The 16743-nt window shown below is 44.6% G+C and overlaps 1 protein-coding gene and 1 pseudogene across 2 annotated transcripts in view; both read right to left on the reverse strand.

Moving 5' to 3' along the window:
• The window catches only part of LOC126253629 (TBC1 domain family member 12-like), a 355671-nt gene that overhangs the window by 258943 nt on the left and 79985 nt on the right, over positions 1-16743 (reverse strand). The window lies entirely within an intron of this gene.
• On the reverse strand, positions 8234-8351 carry LOC126253871 (5S ribosomal RNA; annotated as a pseudogene).

The raw sequence follows: 16743 nt of genomic DNA on the forward strand, positions 1-16743 counted from the left end.
ATGCCAGCCGTCAATATTCCTTGGCGTTTGGGCTTCGCGCTTCAATTTCTGCAAAGTGTCCACGTACCGCGGTGGGTTAATTTTAGCACCGTGTTCCGGAAAGTCAGTGAACAGCGGGCGCTTGCAGTCAAAGAAAAGTGTCATCATGACTTTCCCGGAGACTGCGTGCACGGCTTTGGATTTTTTTCGACGGATGTGAAAACATGGGCTTCCATTGATAGCTCTAGCACTTGCTCTCTGGCTCAAAATAATGACACCATACTTCATCTCCCGCGACAATACGGGACAGCAAACGATATTCTTTGTCGATATAACGTCCAGTTACTGCAATGACGTCGATATTTTGTTCAACTTCTGCTCCTCGGTCAGTGTGTGGGGAACCTGCTGCGCACAGATTTTCCGGAACTTCATGTGCTCCGTCGTGATGGCGTTGAGTGGTATCGTGACTGATGCGCGATAAGAGCCGAATGTCTTTCACCGTCCGCCATTGGTCATTTCTGAGGCCGGTATTACACTATCAAATTTCTTTGTCAAAGATGTGATCAAATATTCCGTCAAATATATTTGACAAAGATCTTTGACGTAGCGCTGGAAGGGGTATTACATTGTCATCATATTTTTCGTCAAAGTTCAAGATGGCTTACAACAACAACTTGTTATTAACTGCAGCAGTTGCACGTATCACAATTGCACTGTGTGCACATGCGGAAGAGAAGCGGGGGAAAAAAGGAAACATACCTGGGTGAAGCCGTGGGTTTTACGACACGATAAAAGCATTCAACAAAACTTCTTACGTGAGCTTATAGTGGAGGAATTCAAGTCGTACATCAATTACTTAAGAATGGATGAGCATACACTCCTGTATGTGCTCAGTGAAGTGTATCCTCATATCACAAAGCACAATATTCACTTAAGAACTGCTACATCTGCAGAAGACAGGCTCACTGTAACACTCCGATTCCTTGCTACAGGAGAGGGTTAGATTAGGTTAGGTTAGGTTAGGTCAGGTCTCCAATCTTCGTAATCTATTTTTGTATTCAAACGTGCCTCACGTTGTAAAGCGACTCATCAGCTTCATACATCTCTATTACTTTTTTAGTTGTCGGCAAACACCAATTGTATTTACCGCCAACGTTTATAAAAACACTACAGACGACAGAATGCAGCGATGCTACCGCTCCATGTGGTAACATGTCACATTGCGGCGAACAGAAGACAAGCGACTTCCCTGATCAAATCTACAGCGAGGCCCTAGATTTGATCAAATATTGGACGACATTTGACAAAGTTCCCTATTACACCATCAAATATCTTTGACAAAGATATTTGACAAAGACATTTGATAGTGTGATACCGGCCTGACGGCAGTATTCACCGCAGCAATGGCAAAAGGGGTAATGACACGGTGAGCCTGTCCTGGGCGACTGCTATCTTTCAACGGTATCCGACTTTCTCGAAATCGTTTATTCCACGCAAACACACCCGGACACGACATACTGTGTTCGCCATACACAGAAGCGATTCGGGCATGAATTTCACTTCCCGACACCGCTTCCGCAGTTAAAATCCGCATTATATCTCTGTGTTGCTCTTTCCCGGCCTCCGTAGTGAAATCGGACGCGCACACGACGCGCTGACCTCACGTCGGGCACGTTTACCAGGCAAATGGCACAGCGCTGAAGGGTCGCGCAGCTCCTTCCTGGTTCCTAATAGAGGGCACTTCTATACACAGACACAACTGCGTTACCAACGTCCCCGCCATGCTCTTTATACAATGATCATGCCGGCCGGGGTGACCGAGCGTTTCTAGGCGCTACAGTCTGGAACCGCGCGACCGCTACGGTCGCAAGTTCGAATCCTGCCTCGGGCATGGCTGTGTGTGATGCCCTTAGGTTAGTTAGGTTTAAGTAGTTCTAAGTTCTAGGGGACTGATGACCTCAGCAGTTAAGTCCCATAGTGCTCAGAGCCATACAATGATCATGGGATACCTTCTAATATTGTGTCGGACTTCCATTTGCCCGGCCTAGTGCAGCAATTCGACGTGGCATAGACTCAACAAATCGTTGGAAATCCGTTTCAGAAATATCGAGCCATGATGCCTCTATAGCCGCACACAATTGCGGACGTGTTGCCGATGCAGGATTTTGTCCACCAACTGGCCTCTCGATTACCTCCCATAAATATCAAACGGGATTCGTGTCGGCCGATCTGAGTGGGCAAATAATGCGCTCGAATTGTCCAGAGTGATCATCAAATCAATCGCGAGCAAATGTGACCTGGCGACGTGGCGCACTGTCATCCATAAAAACTCCACCGTTGTTTGGGAACATGAAGTCCATGAATGGCTGAAAATGGTCTCCAAGTAGCCCGAACATAACCATTTCCAGTCAATGATCGGCTCACTTGGTGCACAGAACCCAGTCCGTTCCATGTAAACACGCTCCATATCGTTATAGTGCCACCACCAGCTTGCACAGTGCCTTGTTTACAACTTGGTTCCATGGCTTCGTGAGGTGAGCGCCCCACTCCAACACTACCATAAGCTCTTACCAACTGAAATTGGAAGTCATATGACCAGGTTATAAAACGACTTTTATCTTAATAATATGAATATTTATATATGTGTTTGGAGAGAGAGAGAGAGAGAGAGAGAGGGATTGATTTTTGATTGAGATTTTTACTTTGTAAGTCGTAACTGGTACCTGAATTTTGGCTGCTGCCTCCTTGAATGATCAGCCTCTGCACCAGTTGGTGATGTGTTACAATTTGGAGGAAGTTATTGTTCTTTAAGGTTTAAAATACGACTCTGTTAGGTACTTGGCCATATTGCGGATAGCTTTGAGCCCAAGTTTTCGTAGCTTTTCATACCTAAGGGACCACTGTCGTAAGTAAATAAGATCAAACAGCAGTCTGCTTTTCGTGATAAAAGGAGATTGCTTGGCACACAAACTTCCTTCAAACTACACGTCCTGCTACATCAAAATTGGTCAGTGGAGTTCAGCACCATATTATTGTACAAGAACATAATCCAATTACTGTAATTAAGTTGAAACTACACGTCCTGCTACATCAAAATTGGTCAGTTGAGTTCAGTACCATATTATTGTACAAAAACATAATCCAATTACTGTAATTAACAAATTATGAGAGGTTGTTACTTATTGAATGAAAACAATAGAGAATGCATTTATTTTCCTGTATTTTAGTGAACTATGTACACTTACAATTCTGTCGATTAATAGACGACGACGACGACAATGAAGTTCACCTCCTTTTCCAAAAACAAGATATTTCTATTCTTCACTTCCAAAAAATTTGTGTACATAAATGTTTGGCAACTTTTACACATGAAACTTCCTGGCAGATTAAAACTATGTGCGGGACCGAGAATCGAACTCGGGACCTTTGCCTTTAGCGGGCAAGTGCTCTACCATCTGAGCTACCCAAGCACGACTCACGCCCCGTCCTCAGAGCTTTACTTCTGCCAGTACCTCGTCTCATACCGTCCAAACTTTACAGAAGCTCTCCTGCTAACCTTGCAGAACTAGCAGTCCTGGAACAAAAGATATTGTGGAGACATGGCTTGGCCACAGCCTAGGGGATGTTTCCAGAATGAGATTTTCACTCTGCAGCGGAGAGCTTCTGTAAAGTTTGGAAGGTAGGAGACGAGGTACTGGCAGAAGTAAAGCTGTGAGGACGGGGCGTGAGTCGTGCTTGGGTAGCTCAGTTGGTAGAGCACTTGCCCGCGAAAGGCAAAGGTCCCGAGTTCGAGTCTCGGTCCGGCACACAGTTTTAATCTGCCAGGAAGTTTCATATCAGCTCACACTCCGCTGCAGAGTGAAAATGTCATTCTGGGAACTCTTACACATACTTTACTCGGTTTTATCACTAAAATATCAATTTTCATTAAATGTACCAATACGTTCTGAGCGACGGCCTAGCAACACGTCCTCTTTTTTTTAATAAATAAATTGTCTTTTTTTTAGTACATACACAAAGATTCACAACTATTATCGTTGCGGGGATTCCACGTTAAAGAGTTTCTTGCTGTCCAGCTGCACTTCACTTGGTATTTACATACATTACTGAGTTTCTCAGAGTAAAATTACGCACAAATTAGTTAAGGAGGCTCACATAACATTACCAAGGTCACGGTTCTCTAGTCATCTGGGGTCCAACCGATATAGTCACGAGCCCAAGAGAGGCGCTGCAGGCGATGTAACGTTAGCGAAGGCACTCGCGTCGGTCGTCTACAGCCATAGCCCATCAACGCCAAATTTCGCCGCACTGTCCTAAAGGATACATTCGTCGTACGTTCCACACTGATTTCTGCGTTTATTTCACGCAGCGTGGCTTGTCTGTTAACACTGACAACTCCAGGCAAACGCCGCTGCTCTCGGTCGTTAAGTGAAGGCCGTCGACCATTGGGTTGGCCGTGGTTGAGAGGTAACGCCTGAAATCTGGTATTCTCTGCACACTCTTGACGCTGTGGATTCCGGAATACTGAGTTCCTAAACTATTTTCGAAACGGAATTTCCCATGCGTCTAGCTCCATTTCCACTCCGCATTCAGTCTGTTAATTTCCGTCGCGCGGCCATAATCACGCCGGAAACCTTCCCACATGAATCTCCTAAATACAAACGACAGCTCTGCCAATGCACTGCCCTTTTATATCTTGTTGTTGTTGTCGTCTTCAGTCCTGAGATTGGTTTGATGCAGCTCTCCATGCTACTCTATCCTGTGCAAGCTTCTTCATCTCCCAGTACCTACTGCAACCTACATCCTTCTGAATCTGCTTAGTGTATTCATCTCTTGGTCTCCCTCTACGATTTTTACCCTCCACGCTGCCCTCCAATGCTAAATTTGTGATCCCTTGATGCCTTAGAACATGTCCTACCAACCGGTCCCTTCTTCTTAAGTTGTGCCACAAACTCCTCTTCTCCCCAATTCTATTCAATACCCCCTCATTAGTTATGTGATCTACCCATCTAATCTTCAGCATTCTTCTGTAGCACCACATTTCGAAAGCTTCTATTCTCTTCTAATAGCTTATGTACGCGATACTACCGCCATCTGCATATGCTCATATCGCTACCCCATGACATTTGTCTGCTCAATGTATAGTCTGTCTCGCTTTCCTCTGACTGCCCCCTGTATGTTCGCCTCGTTACCATTCTAGTGCCCTACCTTCTTCTCATTTCTTTCCTCCTCCTCTTTACTCGTCCTTTTTTATTCGCCCGTACGACAGGTCTGCCTGACCCCGCCCCCTGGAAACGCCCTCAGTATAAGCGTCCATGCTGCCAAACCTTGCTAACGTCACGAAGTACGCGGTCATCACAAAGTGTCTCGACAGTGTACAGACTCCTCCCACGTCGCTTCCACTTACTTGTCCACATTATTCGCGGAATAAGCAAGTACGATTCCCAAAGGGCAAGAGTACCTCGTGAGGGGCGCTGCGTGGGAACGTGGCGGGCACACAAAAGGCCGCCTGCAGGAGTAGGCGTTTCCTCATTAAGCCGCACCGCCGCGCCGGTTCGACCGAGTCTCGCCGGCTCTGAGGTACTTAGGAAAGAGCGCCGCTTATTGGACGCGCCGACCACCGCCGTGCGCCGCCAAAATCCGTGGCTCCGGCTGCGGGCCAACGCGCCGCTATTAGAGCAAATCTCCCGCGAAACGCGAATACCATCCGGTGAATATCTCACAACTGGTTCACCTCTTACTTGAAGAACAGACGGCAAAAGGACATTCTCCATAGTATTGAGAATGGCTATGATGTGGCGTGCGATTGGGGAACGGCCAATGTGGGGTGCCCCAGGGATCAGTGCTGGGGCCACATCTGTTCCTTATTTACGTAAATGATATGGATTCTAGTATTACAGGTTCAAAATGGTTAAAATGGCTCTGAGCACTATGGGACTGAGCTTCTGAGGTCATCAGTCCCCTAGAACTTAGAACTACTTAAAACTAACTAACCGAACGACATCACACACACCCATGCCCGAGGCAGGATTCGAACCTGCGACCGTAGCCGTCGCGCGGGTCCAGACTGTAGCGCGTAGAACCGCTCGGCCACCCAGGTCGGCAGTATTACAGGTGATTCTAAAATATTTCTGTCTGCTAATGACACCAGTTTGGTAGTAACGGGTGTTGTATGCAACATTGGCACATTTTAAATTGTGCAGCTCAAGACATAATTTCATGGCTTGTAGAAGATAAATTAACTCTAAATCACAGTGAGACTCAGTTTTTAAAATTTCTAACACACAAGAGCAGTTGAACGGAATGGACAGTGTCTTGAAAGGAGGTATAAGATGAACATCAACAAAAGCAAAACGAGGATAATGGAATGTAGTCGAATTAAGTCGGGTGATGCCGAGGGAATTAAATTAGGAAATGAGACAGTTAAAGTAGTAAAGGAGTTTTGCTATTTGAGGAGCAAAATAACTGATGATGGTCGAAGTAGAGAGGATATAAAATGCAGACTGGTAATGGCAAGGAAAGCGTTTCTGAAGAAGAGAAATTAGTTAACATCGAGTATACATTTAAGTGTCAGGAAGTCGTTTCTGAAAGTATTTGTATGGAGTGTTGCCATGTATGGAAGTGAAACATGGACGATAAATAGTTTGGACAAGAAGAGAATAGAAGCTTTCGAAATGTGATGCTACAGAAGAATGCTGAAGATTAGATGGGTAGATCACATAACTAATGAGGAGGTATTGAATAGAATTGGGAAGAAGAGAAATTTGTGGCACAACTTGCCTAGAAGAAGGGATAGGTTGGTAGGACATGTTCTCTGGCATTAAGGAATCACCAATTTAATACTGGAGGGCATCGTGGAGGGTAAAAATCGTAGAGGTAGACCAAGAGATGAATACACTAAGCAGATTCAGAAGGATGTAGGCTGAAATAGGTACTGGGAGATGAAGAAGCTTGCACAGGATAGAGTAGCATGGAGAGCTGCACCAAACCAGTCTCTGGACTGAAGACCACAACAACAACACAAAATTGAACAAAACCTGATGTTCTAATTACACGAATGGGCAGATGATTATTGAGACTGAACAGTTAAAATTTCTAGGCATTCAGATAGACAGAAAACTGTCGTGGAATTCCCATGTTCGGGATCTCGTCCAAAGACTTAATGCTGCAATTTTTACTATTAGAAAAGTATCTGAAGTCAGTGATAGTTCGACAAATTCGACAAGAGAAGTAGTCTACTTTCCTCATTTTCATTCATTTAAAACATATGTATCATATTTTGGGATAAATCTTCCCATTCTCAGTGCGTATTTCTGACTCAGAAAGGAAGGTTCGAGTAATAGGTAGTGTATAACGTATTTCAGTGACTGTGTTATTCTGAAATAAGATGCAAAGTTCCTTCGGACATGCATGCATGTCCAAACGAACGTTGCACTGTAATTCGGAATAACACAGGCACTGCAATATCGTACTTAATCCGCCGACACCGCGCAAGCGACTTTCAAGTAAACGTCTCATCACTACTGGAATATACATAATATATGTACGAGTACAGGTTGTGGACGCATGGCTGACGACATTTGGGTCTGGCCGTGAATCGTGCACGGAAGCAAAATGGTAAGGCGACCGCTCGCGATAAGCGGGCAGTCCCGGTTCGATTCCCGGTCCGGCACAATTTTTCATTGTCATCATTCCATTCTACAGCTGATGGTTGTTCATATTCACAACAGCGAATACATTTAATGTATAGGTCGTTAAGTCGCAAACCTCATGGCGACCCCTATGCATTAGCCTGGGTTTTCTGACAATGGCCTCCCCCCCCCCCCCTCCCCGTCTCTCTCTCTTTCTTTCTCGCCTGTAATATAGTTTCTTGTTAACAATATCAGCTTATTCCCAAGAATTAGCAGCTTTAACTCAGTTAATACTACGCAGAAATCCAATCTGCTGTTGGATCGCACCTCCTTGACTCTTTTGCAGAAAGGCGTGCAGTATTCCTCTGCATCCATAAGCAAGCTACCACAAGAATTCAAAAACCTTAGCATTAATCCCCTCCGTCTTCAGGCCACGAGTGGCCTACCGGGACCATCCGACCGCCGTGTCATCCTCAGTGGAGGATGCGGATAGGAGGGGTCAGTACACCAAGGTCAGTACACCACTCTCCCGGTCGTTATGATGGTATTCTTGACCGAAGCCGAGACTATTCGGTCGAGTAGCTCCTCAATTGGCATCACGAGACTGAGTGCACCCCGAAAAATGGCAACAGCGCATGGCGGCCTGGATGGTCACCCATCCAAGTGCCGACCACGCCCGACAGCGCTTAACTTCGGTGATCTCACGGCAACCGGTGTATCCACTGCGGCAAGGCCGTTGCCTAGAATTAATCCACGCACTTTCAAATCTAAAATGAAGAGTTTCCTCATGGGTCACTCCTTTTGTACTGTCGGCGAGTTCCTTGAAAAATTAAGCTAACCGCTGTGTTACACTGTTGATTGCGTTTACATAAACTTATAGCTCGTCGTCTTTTTACGATTCATAAACATATTATTTGATTCATAATTACTCTTCTGTTGTACTTTCATGTACTCACATGTTCCATGACCATGGAGATTTGCTCCTCAATTTGGTCCTACGGAAACAGACATGTAAATTAATAAAAATAATAAAAGACTACGCCCTAAGTACAGAAGATTTACTGTAGACGCCATTCTCTGCTCTACAAAAAGATATCTTCTGGACAGAAAATATCGTTCCCGTGAAGCACAACTAGCTCAATATTCACACTAAGAAATGAGTGCTATCCACAATGTTGCATCCTGCCTATTCGTCGAATATGTGCGGCTAGGAAGCCTGCCTTCTCGGATCGCTAGACAACATTCAAAGAAATCGTATTAATGAGTTTTATTAAGAAATGAACAATGACAATACTTTGACAATAACACAGATGTGTCACAAGCAAAGGGCGACATGAATATAAGAAATCTCTTCAGTACATACAATTCCTAAGTCTCTCGTCTTGAGGTGCCTAATCTTGATGCTGCTGTCTAAGTGGGTCACTGCGGTCGCGTTGTCGTCCTGGAGAGGGGTCGGTCAGTGTGCAATTGGCTGACGTCTTCTCCACAACCCTCTCTCCTCTCTCGTTTCCGACTGGCTTGTCGGCGCTTGAGTTTACGCCGTATCAGACAGGGGTTCTCAAGTTGAGTCCGTATCTCCAGGTTTCCAAAAGGCTTTTGAAGCTGTTCTTCAGAAGCGGCTTCTAATCAAATTGCGTGCCTGTGGAGTATCGTCTCAACTGTGCGGCTGGATTCGTGAGTTCTGGTCAGAAAAATCACAGGTCGTAGTAATTGACGGAAAGTCATGGATGTTGACTGCTACGTTATAATCGCTGTTCCAAATAATCACATTCATTTTCTGTGGGATTAGGATCGGGGGGATTAAGGATCAGTTGATGTGCGATAGGGTTTGTGAGTGCTCGTGTACATGCAGCCCTGCGAAGACGACTATTGTCATCCTAGAACGCATCTTATGCAAGATGGCGCTATACGCCACGCTGCTACACGTGTGAAAGATCTCTTTCGCACTTTGTCTGGTGAGGTTCGCGTGCTGAGCCGCACGGCCGTCACGCTTCGCCTCCATGGTCCGCAAACGTCAGTCCGTGTGACTACTGGTTGTGAGGTTATCTGAAGTCTTAAGTCTACCGCGATTGTCCGACCCCAATAGGGTCTGCAGCGCAGACTGCAGCGCCTAGAACCGCTCGGCCACCCAGGCCAGCCGCTGTACAAAACTCGACGACATGTACTGTTGATGAATGGCGGCAAACATGTTGACCAATATTATTACACTACTGGCCGGCCGGAGTGGCCGAGCGGTTCTAGGCGCTACAGTCTGGATCTGCGCGACCGCTACGGTCGCAGGTTCGAGTCCTGCTTCGGGCATGGATGGGTGTGATGTCCTTAGGTTACTTAGGTTTAACTAGTTCTAAGTTCTAGGGGACTGATGACCTTAGAAGTTAAGTCCCATAGTGCTCAGAGCCATATTACACTACTGGCCATTAAAATTGCTACACCAAGAAGAAATGCAGATGATAAACGGGTATTCATTGACAAATATATTATACTAGAACTGAAATGTGATTACATTTTCACGCAATTTGGGTGCATAGATCCTGAGAAATCGGTACCCAGAACAACCGCCTCTGGCCGTAATATCGGCCTTGATACGCCTGGGCTTGAGTCAAACAGAGCTTGGATGGCGTGTACAGGTACAGCTGCCCATGCAGCTTCAACACGATACCACAGTTCATCAAGAGTAGTGACTAGCGTATTCTGACGAGCCAGTTGCTCGGCCACCATTGACCAGACGTTTTCAATTGGTGAGAGATCTGGAGAACGTGCTGGCCAGGGCAGCAGCGAACATTTTCTGTATCCAGAAAGGCACGTACAGGACCTGCAACATACGGTCGTGCATTATCCTGCTGAAATGTAGGGTTTCGCAGGGATCGCCAGTATGGCGATGACGAATACACGCTTCCAATGTGCGTTCACCGTGATGTCGCCAAACACGGATGCGACCATCATGATGCTGTAAACAGAACCTGGATTCATCCGAAAAAATGACGTTTTGCCATTCGTGCACCCAGGTTCGTCGTGGCGTACACCATCGCAGGCGCTCCTGTCTGTGATGCAGCGTCACGGGTAACTGCAGCCATGGTCTTCGAGCTGATAGTCCATGCTGCTGCAAACGTCGTCGATCTGTTCGTGCAGATGGTTGTTGTCTTGCAAACGTCCCCATCTGTTGACTCAGGGATCGAGACGTGGCTGCACGATCCGTTACAGCCATGAGGATAAGACGCCTGTCATCTCGACTGCTAGTGATACGAGGCCGTTGGGATCCAGCACGGCGTTCCGTATTACCCTCCTGAACCCACCGATTCCATATTCTGCTAACAGTCATTGGATCTCGACCAACGCGAGCAGCAATGTCACGATACTATAAACCGCAATCGCGATAGGCTACAATCCGACCTTTATCAAAGTCGGAAACGTGACGTACGCATTTCTCCTCCTTACACGAGGCATCACAACAACGTTTCACCAGGCAACGGCGGTCAACTGCTGTTTGTGTATGAGGAATTGGTTGGAAACTTTCATCATGTCAGCACGTTGTAGGTGTCGCCACCGGCGCCAATCTTGTGTGAATGCTCTGAAAAGCTTATCATTTGCATCTCACAGCATCTCCTTCCCTTCGGTTAAATTTCGCGTCTGTAGCACGTCATCTTCGTGGTGTAGCAATTTTAATGGCCAGTAGTGTAGAACATCGTCTTGGATAAAAATCAACTCTTATATTATTTATTGCTCAAATGGCTCTGAGCACTATGGGACTTAACATCTTAGGTCATCAGTCCCCTAGAACTTAGAACTACTTAAACCTAACTAACCTAAGGACGTCACACACATCCATGCCCGAGGCAGGATTCGAACCTGCGACCGCAGCGGCCGCGCGGTTCCGGACTGAGCGCCTAGAACCGCTAGACCACCGCGGCCGGCTATTATTTATTGCTTTTGTATTATATGAAGCGCCATCTGTTGGTCATTTTGTGCACTTTTTTTGGTTTGAATAAAACACCACGACATTTCAAGGATGTGTGTCAACTTTTATCTCTCTACCTACAATATTCCCTGCAGGATTGACTTTTCAATTGTTAACGGACTTATGGGTCACTCTGTACTTTTCTCGGATCCTCTACACGTGAAACATAAGCATAATCACGGTTTAGCAGTGTAACTCAGGCCGGCACCGACTGCAAATCTGCCGCCGCTTCCCCTGTTCCTGCCACCCACGTGTGCTCCGCTCACAGGGAAGTCCGCCCCCGCGCCCTAAGTTAATACGGGTCCTCCAAGCGTGAAGTCACACGGTCCCCGCGCACCTGTGTTCCCAAGACATCCTCCAGAACTCTGCTACGTCGCTGGCCGCCCTGGACTACGGAGAAACGCAGTTTCCCAAACACTGACTTAAATACCTGTACATGCAAGCCTACACATATGTAAAAAAAGTACCATTAACTGAATTTTCCGTCGGTGCTCGGTAGAACATGGCAAGATTGTTAAAGAGAGCACATTTCCATAATGTTTCCCAAAATTATAGTTATTCGGCTCGGTAGACCACTTCCGTAATGGTCCAACTTCTGGAGCAATATTTTGTGATCAACACAGTCAAATGCCTTAGTTAAATCAAAAAATACGCCAAGCTTTCGAAACTTTTTGTTCAGCCCATCCAGTACCTCACACAGAAAAGAGAATATAGCATTTTCAGTTGTTAAACGACTTCTACAGCCGAACTGTACATCTGATAGCAAATCGTATGATATAAAATGATCAATTATCCTTACATACACCGAGCGAGGTGGCGCAGTGGTTAGCACACTGGACTCGCATTCGAGAGGACGACGGTTCAATCCCGTCTCCAGCCATCCTGATTTAGGTTTTCCGTGATTTCCCTAAATCGCTTCAGGCAAATGCCGGGATGGTTCCTTTGAAAGGGCACGGCCGATTTCCTTCCCAATCCTTCCTTAACCCGAGCATTAGCTCCGTCTCTAATGACCTCGTTGTCGACGGGACGTTAAACACTAACCACCACCACCACCTTACATACACAGCCTTTTCGATAACTTTTGCAAACATCGATGGCATAGAAATAGGTCTAAAATTGTCTACATTATCCCTTTCTCCATTTTTATAAAGCGGCTTTACTACTGAGTATTTTAATCGCTCAGGAAACTGACCATTCCTAAAGGAAGAATTACAAATACGGCTAAATACAGGGCTAACATGTACAGCACAGTACTTTAATATTCTGCTACACACTCCATCATAACCACGAGAGTCCATAGTATTCGGTGATTTAATTATTGACTCTATTTCTATCTTGTCTGTATCACAGAGGAGTATTTCAGACATCAATCTCGGAAAGGCATTTGCCAAGAAAGTTATATGATTTCCTGTAGGAACTAAATTTTTATTTAATTCACCAGCAATGCTCAGAAAATGGTTGTTAAATGTTGTACATATATCTGATTTATCAGTAACAGAAATATTTTTACTGCGAACTGACTTTATATCGTCGACCTTGTGCTGCTGACCACACACTTCCTTCACAACTGACCATATGGCTTTAATTTTATCCTGTGAATTAGCTATTCTATTTGCATACCACGTACTCTTTGCCTTCCTAACAACATTTTTAAGCACCTTACAAGACTGTTTGTAATGGGCTAGTGTAGCTTGATTGTGACTACTTCTAACATTTTGATATAATTCCCACTTTGTTCTACGAGATATCCTTATCCCACTAGCCAGCCACCAGGGCTGCCCATTGCAGCTAGTACCCCGTTTGGAATGTTCTAATGGAAACCAACTCTCAAAAAGCATGAGAAATGTGTTAATGAAAGCATTGTATTTGTCATCTATGTTATCGGCACTATAAACATCCTGCCACTCTTCTTCCTTGACAAGTTTTAAAAAATCTCTATTGCTGTTGGAGCAACTTTCCTACATAGTTTGTAATTAGATATGACATTGGCTTGAGTACAAAAGCCTTTTAGTGTTAAAATTTGTGCAGCATGGTCTGAAAGGCCATTCACGCTTGTGATTATTGTAGTCAGGTTTTTAGCATCTTCTTATTGTAGTAGCGGAACTTAGAAAAAGTAAAATTTTACCATGAGTGAGAAGTGTGGGCTTTGCCGTAGGTTCGTGAGTAGTGGATTGCGGTGTGACACTTGTTCGAAGTATTTTCACTGGGGGGAATGCAGTGGGGAAGCCAGTGGGCATTCTGGTGAGATCCTCTCCTGGAACTGCAGGTTATGTAGCAAGAGTAAACTGATAGAGGAGCAGGAGCGTAAGATCTGTGCCCTTCAGGTGCAGTTGAAAAACGCACAGGAGGAGCTAGATAGGATGAGGAGGGAGAAGGGGGTTGGGGAATGGGAGCTGGCTGTTGGCAAGAGATCTGCTAGGAGAAGAAGATTTTCAGATAGTTTTACTATTGGTGTTTACAATAGATATGACCAACTGTCAGAGTCTAGTGGAGAGGAATCTCTAGTAGCTGTAGATGTAGGAAATATGCAGCAGACCTCAGTAGTTACTGTGCCTAGAACAGTTGCAAAGTCGAAGAGAAAGAAGAAGGTTCTGCTGTTAGGTAGTTCACATGGCAGAGGTGTAGGCCAGCAGTTGCAGGAAGTGCTGGGAAGTGAGTACCAGGTCACCAGCATTGTGAAGCCTAATGCAGGGTTGGCTCAGGTGACTGTTAACATAGGGGGGTTATGTAGGGATTTTACTAAAGAGGATCAGGTAGTGATTGTGGGTGGGGCTGGTAATAGTATTGGCAGGGATGGGGAGTATAACATAGATGGTGACCTGGAAAAGATAGCCACTCAGACTGGCAACACGAATGTGCATTTCGTGGAACTGTTTCAGCGTCACGATCGGCCTCATCTTAATACAGCCATCAGGCGTAATAACATGAGACTTGGGGGTGCGCTGATGACAGAAAGCATGGGTCACATTTCAGTGGTGTCGGTGGAGTCTATCAGCAGGACGGGTTTCACTAGACACGGCCTGCACCTCAACAGGTATGGGAAGGGGAGGTTGGCAAAGCTTATAGGTGACAGCATAGGTGGGGTTGGTGGGATCACTCATGGGAAAATTCCTGCAGTAGTGTGTGTTAGAGCTGCACCTTTTTTAGATTGAAGTCAGCTGATAGGTATTCTTGCTTAAGGGAAGTCTCTCTAACAAGGGAATCACTTTTGACAAAGCTTAGGTATCCGAGTAATGAGGGAATTAGTATATTTCATCAAAATATACAAGGTATTAGGGATAAAGTTAGTGAACTGCTTATAGATGTTGACTCTGAAATTATTGGTATATCTGAACACTTCTTAAATAAGGAGATAATTCAGAGGCTTCCTTTACCAGGATACAGGTTGGCTGGCTGCTTTTCGAGGAGCTCTTTGCGGTGTGGGGGAGTAGCCATGTATGTGAAAAACGGCATCGCATTTGAGTCAATTGATGTTTCAAAGTACTGCACTGAAAAGGTGTTTGAATGTTGTGCAGGTGTGGTTAAATTTAACGGAGTTAAACTTGTAACTGTTGTTATTTATAGATCCCCAGACTCCGATTTCACAGCATTTTTGCTAAAGCTAGAGGAGGTTCTTGGTTCACTTTATAGGAAATACAAAAAGTTAGTTATATGTGGTGACTTCAATATTAATTGTATAAGTGATTGTGCAAGGAAGAGGATGCTGGTAGACCTCTTTAATTCATATAATCTTATGCAAACCGTATTCTTTCCAACGAGAGTGCAAGGGAACAGTAGAACAACCATAGACAACATTTTTGTTCATTCCTCATTACTAGAAGGGCATTCTGTTAGAAAAAAGGTGAATGGCCTTTCAGATCATGATGCGCAAATTTTAACTTTAAAAGATTTTTATGCTGCAACTCGTGTTAAATATAGTCATCAGCTGTTCAGGAAAGCTGATCCGGTTGCTGTAGAGACCTTTGTAAACCTTATAAAGGAACAAGAGTGGCAAGATGTTTATAGCGCTGAGACAGTAAACGATAAATATAATGCTTTTCTAAAGACCTTTCTCATGCTCTTTGAAAGTTGCTTTCCGTTACAACGTTTAAAACAGGGTACTAGCACAAACAGGCAGCCTGGGTGGCTGACTAGAGGGATAAGAATATCTTGTAGAACAAAGTGGCAATTATATCAAAACGTTAGAAACAGTCAAAATCTAAATGCAGCAGCCCATTACAAACAGTATTGTAAGGTGCTTAAAAAAGTTATTAGGAAGGCAAAAAGTATGTGGTATGCAGATAGAATAGCTAAGTCTCAGGATAAAATTAAAACCATATGGTCAGTCGTAAAGGAAGTTGCTGGTCTGCAGAGACAGGTCGAGGATATAGAATCAGTGCGTAGTGGGAATGTCCGTGTTACTGATAAGTCGCATATATGTACAGTATTTAATAATCACTTTCTGAATATAGCAGGTGAACTAAATAGAAACCTAATTCCAACAGGGAATCATACCGCGCTCTTAGAAAAAAGTGTTCCGAGACTGTTACCTGAAATGCTCCTCCATGATACTGACAAGAGGGAGATTGAGTTAATAATTAAATCACTAAAGACAAAGAACTCTCATGGATATGACGGGGTATCTAGCAGAATACTGAAGTATTGTTCTATGTATGTTAGCCCAGTACTTAGCCATATCTGTAACTTTTCCTTTAGGAGTGGTCGGTTTCCTGATCGATTAAAATACTCGGTAGTGAAGCCACTTTATAAAAAGGGAGACATTGATAATGTTGACAATTTTAGACCTATTTCTATGCCATCGGTGTTTGCTAAAGTTATCGAGAAGGTTGTATATACAAGGTTACTGGAGCATTTAAATTCACATAATTTGCTGTCAAATGTTCAGTTTGGTTTTAGAAATGGTTTAACAACTGAAAATGCTATATTCTCTTTTCTCTGTGAGGTTTTCGACGGATTAAATAAAAGGTTGCGAACGCTTGGTGTTTTCTTTGATTTAACGAAGGCTTTTGACTGTGTTGACCACAAAATATTACTGCAGAAGTTGGACCATTATGGAGTAAGGGGAGTAGCTTACAATTGGTTCGCCTCTTACTTTAAGAACAGAAAGCAGAGGGTAATTCTCCGCAATATTGAGAGTGGTAGTGATGTTCAGTCCCAATGGGGCACTGTTAAGTGGGG

Source organism: Schistocerca nitens, chromosome 4 (genome assembly GCF_023898315.1).
Source record: "Schistocerca nitens isolate TAMUIC-IGC-003100 chromosome 4, iqSchNite1.1, whole genome shotgun sequence".
Taxonomy (NCBI): domain Eukaryota; kingdom Metazoa; phylum Arthropoda; class Insecta; order Orthoptera; family Acrididae; genus Schistocerca; species Schistocerca nitens.